Source organism: Chanos chanos, chromosome 1, assembly GCF_902362185.1.
Source record: "Chanos chanos chromosome 1, fChaCha1.1, whole genome shotgun sequence".
Taxonomy (NCBI): Eukaryota; Metazoa; Chordata; class Actinopteri; order Gonorynchiformes; family Chanidae; genus Chanos; species Chanos chanos.
In genome coordinates, this window is record NC_044495.1 from 38,738,743 (window position 1) to 38,752,887 (window position 14,145).

Here is a 14,145-nt window from a genome sequence, read left to right on the forward strand (position 1 = left end):
CCAAAATAGACAGGTGACCTCTGACCCCAAGACCTCTCACAGCAGCAAAAAAGACAGTTTGACCGTATCATTTTCACATCCCTTGATAATGAGGCTAAATAAGTCTTATTTGTTTCATATTTGAGCCAGGGGGAAAACGCCAGTCCTTACTCTCTCTCTCTCTCTCTCTCTTTTGCTGATTTATGCGGAGAGATTGTATGCTAATAGACCCGACTGTTCACCTTTATTTCGCTGGTTGTCCTGACAACGCCTCTTCTTTTTTTTCACACAAACCAACAAACAACAAAAATGTATGAATTATTCAGTACTAAAAGGAAGCATGCATCAGATGTGATTCTAATGAAAAGGAAATGTGCACTCATCCTGAATTAAATTACAGACTAAATAGGATTACCGCTCTGTTTCGGCAGCATTCTATTACAATTTAAGTCAATTTACCTGCTTGCTACAATGTGGCGAGATGGAGAGTGGGAAGGGGCGGATTTATGTTAATCAAGAACGCAACAATAGTTTAAGACAAGTGCCAAAGTGAGATCTGGGCTCATTTGTCTGATGAAGTAAAACAGGAACCTTTTCATTTGAGTTAATTTAGACATGGTAGCTTTCATTTGAAGCGACATCCCTCTGCCAAGTCATGACAATAAACACTGTTTATCTATCATGAGGGAGAGGGGGAAAAAAAGAAAAAAAAAAAAAACCTTCTCGGCTCCAACTGCCAAGAACCTCATCCATAAAACATGCTTCATCCTTTGCCCATGCGTCCTGGCTAATTTTAATAGCAAAATATCACAATGCAAACAAGAAGATTATGGAAAACCTCAAGGGCAAAAGAAAACATGGTGCAGTTGGAAGACACTGATGTTGGTAATTTGGAAATTTCAGTCAGAGTGAACAAGCTCTCCTCAGAGGACCCTTACAATCATAATCCTCTTATTATCCAGTGATGACTGTCGTCAACACTGACATTCATAAAGCGACTGTGTCAGCTTTAATTGAAATAATAAGTGATAATGCCATATAAGCCTAAGTAAGTAACAATTACAAAAAAAATGCAAACACACACGCACTCTCACACACACACACACACACACCCATGGTTGTATTCTTATTCTAGTGGGGACTTCCCATTGACTATTATTATCCTGTAACTAAAGAATACTAACCTATCCCTAACCCTAACCTTAACCACAGAAATGTTTTGACACTTTTTGTCTTATCTATGACAAAAATATAGTTTATTTAGATTAACATTGTTCTCCTAGTTGGGACCAGCATTTTGGTCTACACCAGGCACATTTGTCAGATTATGCTATCTTACTGAGGTCTTTCGGAAGAAAGATACCAATACATGGTACGCACACATGCACACACACATGCGTGCGCATTCACACACACATTCACTCACTCACAAATACACATACTGAGTCTATGACACTTTATCGAAGGTTTATGTTTAAATTGTTCACTGGACTTTCAGGCATCTTACTCATTTAGTTCTGGGAAAATGATGATTGCTGGACATAGAAGTAAAGAACTGCTGCTAAGAATTTAAATATAGTATAGTTTGTTTGTTTGTTTGTTTGTTTGTTTGGCTTGCAGCTCTGTTAATGCATATTGAGCAGCAATTGCTTTCTCAGTTTTTCATTGTAATCTAATGGGCTTTCAGGGTTGTCAATTTTTGTAAGTTAGCCTACTTTTTTTTTTTTTTCAAAGGTATCTTCTCTCATTCTGCCATCTGTTTTGCACTGCAATGGGAAAGCAATGTTCATTCAAGGAGACAAATGGCCAGAGAACTGCTTTCAAACTTGAGAACTGTGGACTGTGATGTATCTAGATCATGCATCAGCTCCACGTTTAGAGGGAAACGTTGGCTTCCTGAAACGTGATAACAAGGTTGAGCGGATTTGACTGTAGATTGGTCTTAGCTGGAAAAACTGGCACATTTGTGAGGTCGGTGTGATCAAATCAGTCAACGTCTTCTCACGCGAAGCGATTGCGTTCTTTGGCGAACTGTTTTTTGGGGCAGAAAAAGAGTATGCTAATCAGGGGAAAACGGAAAGCGTGTTGACTGCGCGAATGAGACTTCATTTCCCTTCCATTTCGTGTCCTGTCCATCAAAACGTGGTCTCCATCTCATATACGCATCATTATTTTGCGCTGCGTGTCACGCTTACTTTCCTCAGTTTGCCATTAGTGACTGAATGCAAATTGCGATATGGGCCAAGTCTCCTGTTGCGGTTGTGGACTTGCTTCTATGTGCGTGTGTGCGTGTGAGAGAGAGATGTAGTCACAACTATCTGCATGACGTCATTATGCAAAACATTATGCAAAGTGACACGAGAAGGTGGTAACATAGCTAAATGTTAGCTTCTGTTCATGTAATTTTAAACAGAACTAACAACCCCTCAGCATCAATCTGAATTGGAGGTTTGTTCCCATTTGCGGTGACATGGAACACTGCGAGAGACTGTATCTGAATACACAAGGACATTCGCCTCAAAGAGAGTGGAGGAATCCAACCTGAAAATTCAGTTTGCAAGATTTCTGCGTCTGATATGTAATTACACGCCTCCGTGTTATGCTTACTTCAGTTGTCGTCCATCCCCCATAGCCGCTTTCTCTATCCAAATGATATTTTCTTAGCGGTTTGTTGTGTACATGGAGAATTTAACAATAAGTTACTGACAACAAACGTTTTGTGCCATGACAGATTATTCCTCCTCCTATTTTATGTTTTGAATTGAAATCAATTAGAAATTTCATTACAAATGCAACACTCTCATGAGACCGAGACACGTTTTAGAGAACGGAATTAACAGAGAAGTCTGTTTTTTAAGATGTGGTCAGTTTTGTCGTAGTGAAAGAATTAGACTATTAACGATAAACCGTAAAAAAGGATGTATTAACAACACCGTACACCTCCAAATAAAAGTTGGAAACTCTAAACTAGCTTCTCCATCAGTAGAACTGCAGCAGTGCTCCATTTGCCTTGAAGCAACCCAGTCAATTATCATTCATTTTAGCCCATTATGCAGAGTGATTAAAAAAAAACGTCTGAGTAACACTGTTAAGATGCCTCTATCTTATCCTTCTATAATTTACGCGGAAAGAAGCTTTAAGGTTCTCCTGACAACACTAATTGAGTTGGAACTGTGAAGAGATGTATGCGAACATCAAATGAAGACCTGTTAGTCCTATCCGTGGGTTTGAAATTAGGACTAGGAAATTATATCTGACATCAGACGTAATTACCCATCAGCGGAGGAGAACATAGATCACAGGGTTCCTGTTGAAGACTCAACCATTCTTCTCACTTACTGTCATCGCGTCTCATTTTTTTTTTTAAAGGAAAAATAAGATTGACATTAGACTACATTGTTAATGTTTAAACGAATTATCAGCTTTGCAGGTCTAACTGAAGCCTGAGTGAGTTCATGAACTTCCAAGCAAGTGTATCTTGAGTTAGATTTCACCGGCTTGAAGGCTGAGTTCTGGTTCTTATCGTGTTTTGGTTTTACTAAATGTGAAGCTTCTTGGTGTTACATTTATACAGAATCTTAATGAACAAACAGAGAGCAAACCTCTCAGAGGGAAAGTATTTTATGTATTAAAAAAAGAGAGGAATGCTGAAGAAAATAAAGAGTTGAAATTCCTCAGCTTTTGGGCCAAGCTTTCTGCTGCCAAATTTGAAATGAGCATTTCTCTCTGTAGAACTAAAGCCAGCAAGATTACACAGTAAAGAGTCTAATTATACTTTGTGCTTACAACATGCGTATACACACACACACACACACACACACACACACACATACTCACAGTATCAGTATCAGACGTAAGCGTGGTTTTGATGGAGTCAACCCCCCCACCCCACCCTTTCTCTCTCTTTCTCTGCCGCTCTCTTTATTTTCAGCACTCTCTCTCTCTCTCTCTCTCTCTCTCTCTCTCTCTTTTCCTGTATGCATCTTTTTCTGTCTGTCTCCTTGCAGCTTGGAGAGAGAAGAAAGAGCTCCAGGCGGAGAGAAGCTGCGGGTCTGTCTCTAGAGACATAGGAGCCCATCTGTTTGTGTCTGCTGTCGAACTTTAACTAACGCTGAGCCAGGCCCTCCTCAGAGAGAACCTCCCTCCCCCTCCTCTCGCTCCCCTTCACCTCACACAGCAGATGGAGACTCTGCCTCCTTACTCCTCCGCCATGTTTGTTTAATACGTTTAATTAATATCCCAAACTACCTCAATAGGGACCTACCGCAGTTCCTCCCTCTCTCTTTCTCTCTCAGCTATGTCTTCCTCAGCCATCTCTGCCCCTCTCCTCCTCCTTCTCCTCCCATCCTCCCCTTCCTCCCTACTACTCCTCTCTGACGGCGGTCAGATCAGCGATGGGAGCCAATTATACACGGAGGAGCAGCTAAGCATGCCCAGGAGTCGTCTCTAAATGAAAATGGCTCCACGTGTTTGCTTGCAGTGACAGATATGTTAATCGCAAATAAAAATAAACGCCCTCAGGATGAAAGGAGACCACCCAACACTTCACTCTGACCCTTTTCTTCTCTGGTCTTTTGCGACCGCAACCAACAGGAAGCTCCTCTACATAGAGGCAGGGGGCTCTCATATCAATACATGGGAATCCATGACTAAATATCAACCTGATTGGACAAGGCATTTGGAGCCCTTGGGCGACAGAGGTCTCCATTTTAAAGACCGTTTAGGCTGTGAATTTCTCGGGTCCAAATTGGACCGTAGGCTGTATCCCTAAAAGGCAAATGAATACAGCAGTTGACAACATTTGTGTCCTGTTTCTGGGAATTGAATCAAAAGAGGGGGGGGGGTGTCAAATGGCTTTTCTTAAGCTGAGGGGTGATATGTAATGGACGTACTAATTAGAAAATGATGACAAATTCAAAAGGTCAGTGATTAAATTATGTTCGTGTCTTAAGCTGAGAGAGAGAGAGAGAGAAAAAAAGAAAGAAAGAAAATGTCCAATTTCTGCTGACTTTTATGATGACAGTCACAGTAAGTGATGTGGAGTTTTGTTCAATAGTTCCATTTTACCAATAGTTCCATTTTACACGTTACCAGTCTTCACTCAAGTGTTAAGCTCTACACCTATACACCTTTGTTCTTCATGTACTGTACATTCTGTTGTGTAAGCTGTACCCTGAAAACAACCCCACACCCATCACTTCATGTGTATAACTGAACTTTTTCTCTTTACCTTCACTGTTTCACCTGTTTTCACACTCTTTAATGAAGGGAAGGAGGTGAGTCATCATTTTTCCCTCCATCCTGTACGTTAACGCCATTCGGTCTATCAGTTTCCTTTTTACCGTCACAGGAATGATAGTTAGCAGGTCCTCAACCCACATCCCATTAACTGACTCACTAGAATTCAGTCATGACACTTACACGGGGAGAGTCATACAAAGAGCAAGACAGTCTGAGGGAGGAACTATGAAGCAGGATTTGTCCTGTATGAGAATGGACGGTATGGTCCTGATCAATATCATTTTCATACAACAAATGCCTGACTGGCTCAAAATCTATAGGCTCCACTCAGAAGGTATATTACAGTAATGTCTGTTCAACTGAAGAAATATCTGGAACTTTTTCAGAGAAAATAATCAAATAACTGGGATGCTAAAGAAATGCTCACAATTCTAAATTATTTGTTGCTGCTTAATAGTAGGATACAGTAACAACGTTAATAATGTAGCTGTTCTTTTGAGTGTTTGTTTGTTTGTTTGTTTTAAAGAACAATACTATGCTGTTGCTCTTTTTGTGGAAAACCGAAGTCGCTTTTGTGCATTTAAGCGCATCGCTGCAGATGTTAGGAGTAGAGCAGCCGTCCGAAAAGTCGTGAAGACAGGCTTTGTGGGTGCACCCGTCTTTCTGTAAGTGAAAAGGGGAGAGAATCCAAAGCTTCAGGGCAGCAGTGGCCAAGCACTGTTAGTGTACACCCCTTCCCATCCCCTCCTCCTCCAGCCGCCCCCCATCCTCCACCCTCCACGCTCCGCCCTGTACGTTTTACACAGAGACGCGGGGCACGTTCTTCCAAATGACACTTATCAGACGTGACCCCACACATACGCGCAACATGACCCGGGCTAATCCAAATTGTCATTAGCATATGCGCTGTTGCCTCATTTGACTTGCTAACACATTGGCCATAGACTTTGCCACCACAAATATGTTATTCTGTTTCGCAGCAGACAAAGGTCATATGACAAGTACCCTAACATGGAGGGTCCTCTGGGCTCAATTTATTCAAAGGGACTCAACACATTTGCCTTGGAACTAGTTAATGCATATTAAGTTTACGAATCAGGGGAAAATATTTTAATGAGCTGTTTTTTCTATTACAGTATCTCACCAATTACTAGAGAATTAAACATATGGGTGATGTTTCTTGGCTTTTTTAAGAGCGTGTCATCGAAATTGTTGTTGCTGTCATTGTTGTCTTGGTCTCAGAAATAATATAGATGGAATGGGAGCTACAAGAGCCTCAGGTTTAACAAGGTTCTTTGGCTGCCCCTCTACTCTCAGGAGAGCTGTTCAAAGTGTGTGTGTGTGTAAAGAGGGACCAGGAGAGTGAGTGTAAGGCAGTGTTTTATTTTAAGGTAATGTACATCTAGTTTTAGCAAGTCAAGCCACGCAATTCTCTTCTAGGCCAAACACTGGAATGTTTAATTTATGATTCTCTCACCTAAATAATTGATCTATTTATTGAACTGCACACTAACTGACACACAACTCCATACACATCATCCATATTTCATACACATTTCCCCGGCCTGATGCTTATTTTATGGCTGTGGACCGACAGCAGCACTACATAGACAAACAGACTCAGGAGTTCCATACCTCTCTCATCTGTGTCTCAGTTAGAGTCAAGCCAATGCCCACACAAAGACTAACACTGCCCTCATGTGGAGGACTGCCTGTGTCTGTTTCATCGCCGTGTGTGTGTGTGTGTGTGTGTGTGTGTCTGTGTGTGTGTGTGTGTTTGTGTATTTGTGTTTGTGTGTGCGTGAGCGTGTGTGTGTGTGTCTATGTGTGTGTGTGAGTGTGTGTGTGTTTGCGTGTGGGCAGGCAGTAATGGATATGGATCTAGAATTGAATCCTGTGTTTAGATGGATAACTGTCTGGAATAATAATTTCTTACATTTTGAATTGACCATATCTCACAGTCTAAGGAAAGTTGAGTGCCAAAACCCATCTGTGCAGCGTGGTGACAGGAAAATACAAGAAAATATTCTTTTGGGATGTTGTCAGAATACATTTATACATCACTTCACTTATTCACTAATTCATTTAATTATTTATTTATTTGTTGTTGTTGTTGTTGTTTTTTTATTGTGGCTAGAATTTAACAACTGCATTTATACCTTGTAATCTGTAGTCTATCAGGTATATTTTACACAGGAGGCCCAACAGAAGAGGGAAGCTCTTTGGTCCTATGGGCACATGGCTGAGTGGCTCAGTGTTGACACTGTGTGATTACACATCTGATGAATGGGGTTGGCCCGGGGTCTTATTTACTCTTGGGTATTAGCATTTCATGCATATTAATGAATTTCACCACTTCCTTATCTGCTTCCCCATTGGTCATTCTTTGTCCTGTGATTAACATATTACCTTATTTGTGTAAAATAAAACAACCTACATTCTACATTCTTTCACCGTATAAAAGAGTGTCACATTATTGGAGCTTACAGCATTAATACTGATCTATAGTTATAAGAGGAGGAATCTGTGATAAATGGTACTGGGCTTCTGCCTGACTCTTTTGCCCTATTCATCTGGGGGGTGACCCTTCACCCCCCCAGTCACCATGTCCTAAATGTGACTGCTTACACTTCAGCTTGTTTGGACACTTGTCCCCATTTGAAGGCTATCCGTCACCATAATGTTCTGCCTGACACTCAATATATCAGACAAACAGCCTAACACGTGACCTCTGACCTCTCTGGCCACAGTTTGGCCAACGGCTCAGGCTCTTTGTGTGTGTGTATGTGTGTGTGTGTGTGTGTGTGTGTTAGTGACTGATGTGCCTCTGAAATGGAATCTCCCATGAAAACTCTCACTTCACCACATGCACGTAGCCCACGGACGGACCCTGAACTGGCTCGTCTTTTAACAGTTTTGTTATAGTTCCATTCATCACCTCTTTTATATTGTCACATTTTGGGAAGAAAAAAGAAATAATAGCTAAGAGCAACAGGAAACAGGAAATAAGCTTCAGTATATTGCTAATACCATCAACATGAAGACAAGAAAATGATTCATTATTCTATATTAAACTATAAAAAGGGCTTGTGACAAGTGAAACAATGTTAAGCAGGTTTAGTATTGTACCTAACAGTATTTTACTTATCTCAGCAGAATCATATTCATTCTAAGTTACACAGTGACAGAGTGTGTATATATTCCAAATGTCGAGCCCATAAACTTCCCTGCAACAACACAGTGGGTTGTTGTGCTATGCCAGGTGTTTCTGCAGCTATTTGACTGATCAAAACCTGGTAAAGGTCCCAGAGCTCAGGCCATTAATCTCTGTTGAGTAAGAGTCAAGTCTGGTCACATTCCACACAGAGCCAGGAAAGAACCATCTGCAAGAGGAGCAGGACTCTCCTTGTCCATCACATTCAGATATGGCCACAGGAGGGCGCTCTTCTCTTTTATAAAGCATGCACGTCACTCAGTGTATGCGCCGTACAGGGAAGCTTAATGTCTCTCTCTCTCTTTCGCTCTCTCTCTCTCTCTCTCTCTCACACACACACACACACACATCCTCATACCATTTTAGAATGACCATAAGAGAAGTTTTGCTGCAGTATTTTTTACGTCATTGTAACAGACAAATATAGCAAGGAAAACAAACTTTTTCACCACTAGAGGGAGTGACTGTCCACTTATATCTGTTTTTAATATTAACACTTGAGTCTAATTAAGGTGGGCTGTAAGTGGTTTGCAGTGGCACACTTCAAAAAGAGACCACTCTTTTCTTTCACAGCATCACTGCCTGTTGTCTTTTTAATTAGCTTCTGTTATCAAAGATTCTTGGCACCAACTCATCAGTCACCAACAGAACAGCAAAATAGACAATCATTTCAAACAGTTCAGAGAGAAAGTACATATTCAGTCTGGGTTTCAAATCTTATCCATTAGAGTGAGATTAGGCTATAGCCTGTTAAGATAGTGGCTTTTTTAAGGATAAGATTTAGTCTCCAATTATGACATTTGAAACGGTTGAATGCAGTATTAAGATAACTAATTCCTGTAATCCCAAAGTTTCCCAATATTTACCAAAAATCCGCATTCATCCGTCAGTCCTTAGGAAATGGGTTTTAGAGACATGTGGAATTAGTTTGGAAAACCCAGTGTGAGACCATCTTACTTTGAATAATCACTGAAATATTTCTGAAGCTTACAGTTCACTCCACTGTGTCAGATCATTGCTTAAGGAAACTGTAAAAATAAACATCTGGCTCTCCATGCAAAAGCATACATCTATATATCAGTGAAATCATCTCAAAAAGAAAAGAAGGCATTTTTAGACAATATTTAAGGACGACAATCTATCCGGCTACTTCTGCAAGTTATAAATGTTGTTTGCAGTAGATGATATCACATGAACGGGTTAAAATGTTTCCAAAGCATGTCAGAGTTTCAACATAGAGATAAGGTCAGTGTTTATTCTGCAACGCTGCTGATGATTTTTCTCATTTCTAAATTAGTGATGATGAATGAGAGAAGCTCATTCTGAACTCCCATTGCTACTGGGAGTGGCTAAACAGCCGAATATCGTCTGTTTACTTTGGCCGTTGTGTTTCCCAGAAGAAACTATTGTTATTCTGTGACTTTTTACCTCTGTACTGTAGATTTAATTCATTATGTACCACATGCGACCTTCGTTAGAAAACATGTCATCGCACGTCAGTCCAAATTTGGCCCTCGCTTTGCTGAGAGGCTAATTATGGTGCTTATGATGATGATGATTATCATGATGATGTTTTTTTGTGATGGTATGGTGGTGGTGGTGGTTTTTAAGAAGAAGAAGAAGAAGAAGAAGAAGAAGAAGAAGAAGAAGAAGAAGAAGAACTCTTGTCAAACAGAGCAAATATTATGTCCGCATTTAGAGTTTGGGGAAAAAAGTAAAACAGAGCATATAACAGGTTATGACAACAGTTATTGATAGACCATTTAGTGATCATGTGGCCAATAAAATCAGTTTAACAGTGGAATGGAGGATGTCTTTAATGATACCATTGAAGGGGAACATGCCTTTGGCTTTGAGAAAGACCAGCACCCACCACAGAGAACGGAGCTCCCCTTTTCTGAAAAGGGGGAATTTTAAAAGCCATTTAAATCAAAGTCGTTTTCCCTATCATTCAGATACCTTCTTCTGGTTTTTTTTTCCCTTTACACTGAAGGATAAATTAGCTGAACTCGGACTGGTTTGAGACCAACACAGCTGCACATATGGAAGATAAGTCTCTCTCTCTCTCTCTCTCCCTCTCTCTCTCTCTCTGTCTGTCTCTCTCTCTCTCTCTCTCTCTCTCTCTCTCTCTGTCTGTCTCAGGTTAACTGCTGTCCTTAGGGAGCAGCAGACAGGAACGTCTAAAGCAGCTCTCACCCTCTCTCCTGTAGCTGCAAAGGTTGCCTTGCTCCTCACTCGTATATTATCTGCTCTATGTTTGCTTTCTTATGTCAACTGCCTGTAAAAAGATAGACAACCCACACACACACACACACACACACACACACACACACACACACAGACATACACACACACACCCAACACCACCACCACCTCCATCTGCTACCATCCCCCACCCCCCTGCCTCCACAGGAGAAGCTTGTTACTGAGCCCCATCACGGTACCCAAGAAATCTCTGCATCCACATCATGTCTTACCAAGCTGCATGTACGTGAGTTAAGACTTCTACAGATAAGGCTATGAAATCCAGGTCTACTGTTACTTCTGCATAATTACAATTACAATACTGACTACAATTGAATTATTTTGTAATAACTTCTTTTTGTAAATTAAATACTATTTTACTATTTCAGTGCGAAACGTAACTGCATTGCTGTTTACGTTGTAGTAGATGACTGATGTCTAACACTCTCCGTCTCCAGTATGATGGCCGGGCCATTTCTTATTTCATACACGTAATTTCTTCAGGTCGATGAACCCTGGTTTTGAATGACTCTGCACTCAGTCCTCACTGGTAGTGTGCTGAGTGCGGAGCCCTGGGACGGCCTGATGGTATCAGAGCTCAGGCACTGGGGATGAGGAGCCTGGTTCTGGTCCTTGGCACTGTGTGAAGAAATCCAGGGCTCTGACCGATGAGAGAGCTCTGATAGCGGAGAAGGGGTGGGATTGCGTAAGAGCAGGCGTATGGACTGGGGGGACTGAAGAGAGGAGAAGAGAAGAGAAGTGTGAGTGGTGTTAGGGAAGGTCTGTGGCAGGGCTTTTGATGGAATGCAGCCCCTGCAGAAAACACACACGGTCGGTTCAGCCTGTCCGTACCAGGGCCCCAAACATCCAGAAAGTCATGTACTGTTAAAAGAGCATTACCCAGGAGATCTGGCCCAACCCAGGGGCTTTCCCAATCTGTATTCTTTCTTTTTCTCTCTCTCTCTCTCTTGCTCTCTCTTTATATCCATATATCTATCTCTCCCACTATCTCTCTCTCTCTCTTCCTCTCTCTCTCGCTCTCTGACATATACACACACAATTGCACGTACACATGTGCTCACTCGGTGCCGCGAAGCTAATTGTTTTACTGTACTGTAAGTTCATAGCCCATAGAGGTTTTTTTTTTTCATCATTGAATCCATTAAAGAATGGTGTTTCTGAAGTAAAAAGTGCACTAGTCAGCATGAGGTGCTTATAGAAATATTAATTATTAATTAATATATATTATATATGCATGTTGCTAAAGCAACATACATACACCATTAACCTAGTAGTGCTGTGTTCTGCTAAAATGCAAGGTTAAGGATGGTGTGCGTGTGTGCCTGTGTGTGTGTGTGTGTTTGTTTGTGTGTGTTTTACTTAACTCCCTTGTGTGTTCTGCACGTGGCTGAGGGGTTCCTGGAGGCCCATCGGAGTAAATAAGAGAGAGGGTAAAAAAGAGTGAGAGAGAGAGAGAGAGAGAGAGGGTGTGAGTCTGCAGAGTTGGGTCGTAACGACCTGATTTACATCCCGCTGATACTCCACATCCTCCTTGACTAACTCACCTCTCAGCGTCGGGGGTGTTATTAAAAATCCCCATCCCTTAATGGCCACCAGTCTCCTTACCTGGCTCATCCAATAAACAAATGCATCAGCAAATCAGGGGAACTTGGACCTCACTTATTTACTCTCTCTCTCTCTCTCTCTCCCTCTCATACTCGCATCCTCAGTTGGGTTTTTTTTTTTTTTTTTTGGTTATTCATTGCCGGCACTTCTCCTTATCTTATCTTTTGACTCGGTGAGGCTCAGTAAACCCCAGGGGCTGGCCGCCTGGTCGTAAACGTGTCAGCGACACGATCGAGCGCTTTGACCAGCCGAGTGATTCAAAGCTTATCAACTCAAAATCACCCAGTTCTGTTTACAGCGTTCACCCCCCAAAAGCTCTACTATAATGCTCTCAGTGAGAGAGAGACTAATGTTCTCTGACTAACCCTATTGTCCATTAGCCACACACTGGGCTTCATTAGGCCCCAGAGGCCTGTTCTTATAAGAACGTGGACATATGGGTGGGCCACTATGAGGAAACATAGTTAAGAGCGTGATTTTCTTTTTTTAAGATTATGTAAATTGGGAATGAAACGGGAACCAGACATAGGGGGGAAAATGCTTTGGTGGAAGACGTGTTTGATTTGTTGTGACGAGGTTTATGATGTAGGCTACATCTGATGGGTATCTACATAGAGCGTCTATAGAGAGGAGCGTCTAGGTCTGGTCAAATGGTGAAATGATAAATGCAGGATGTTGAATGCTTTTGAAGGTCAGTTTTAGTTTTTAGTAGACGGAGAGGACTTCCAGAATAAAAAAGAGACATCTTTTTTGTTAGTGATTAGCATTCGCGCTGAGATCTAAAATACACTGATTGACACACAAGGTCAAGGCAAATCTGGATTACCTTCAAAGTCTGGATCTCTTGATGCCTATTACAGGCTTGCTAAAGATATATTTTCTCCTGCCTAGTCCCTGTTCCTCCACCCCCAACCCTCCAACCCCAATATTAAAGTGGTTAATTCCTGTCTGAGATAATACTATTTCATATCTGGAAACTTTGAACTCTGAAGTTTTATTCTCTCCCTTAATTAAGAATGTTCAGAACTCTGAAACATGAATAGGAATTTTCTTTGGCAGTGCAAAAAAAATGCATTAAAAATTAAGTTTCCAAGTTTCTCACGGCTGAACAAGCCTATTAGGGAATGAAAAACGCAGGGACAAAACATGGAAAAATCGCACTGGTGTAAATCACTGTTGTGAACACACTTCAGGATTTCCAGAGGAGAAGTCTTAAGGCTGGTAAAGCACTTCATGCTCTCAGCCTATCTGTGCCACAGTAGTTCTTACTGAAGGAAACTGCTGGGTAAGCAGAGACTGTAGAGATGCCCTGTGATCTGAGACTACAACTCATATCAGACACAGATTTCAGCAGAGGGCAGATTAGAGGAGAGAGAGAGAGAGTTCAGCAAGAGTGTCAGTCTCCTGCAATGTGTCTGCAATATCAGAGCTGGACACCAACATTGACAGCAACTGGACAGCAACTCTAATTGATCATATATAAATATGGAAAGAGAGAGAGAGATGTTGGAGTATTGCCTCTCTTTTAATAGGCCCCAAAAAAAAACAGATGTCATTTTTAACTTTACAACCTGAAAATGTGACATTTGTTGAATATGCTAATGATTTTCCATCCACTGGACATCTACATTATTTACCTCATCCACTAAAAATTTTTCTAAATAAAAAAGAAAAGAAAAGAAAAGAAAGAAAAGGTCACACAAACATATTTATACGTGCATTCTGCAGACGCGGCACTGAATCACTCTCGTTCACAATGATCTAACCCACTCCCCTCTTTTAGCAGCTCTGCATTTGGCCAAGCCGAAGGGTTTCCCTTTAAGTTAAATGGTTGGATGGGG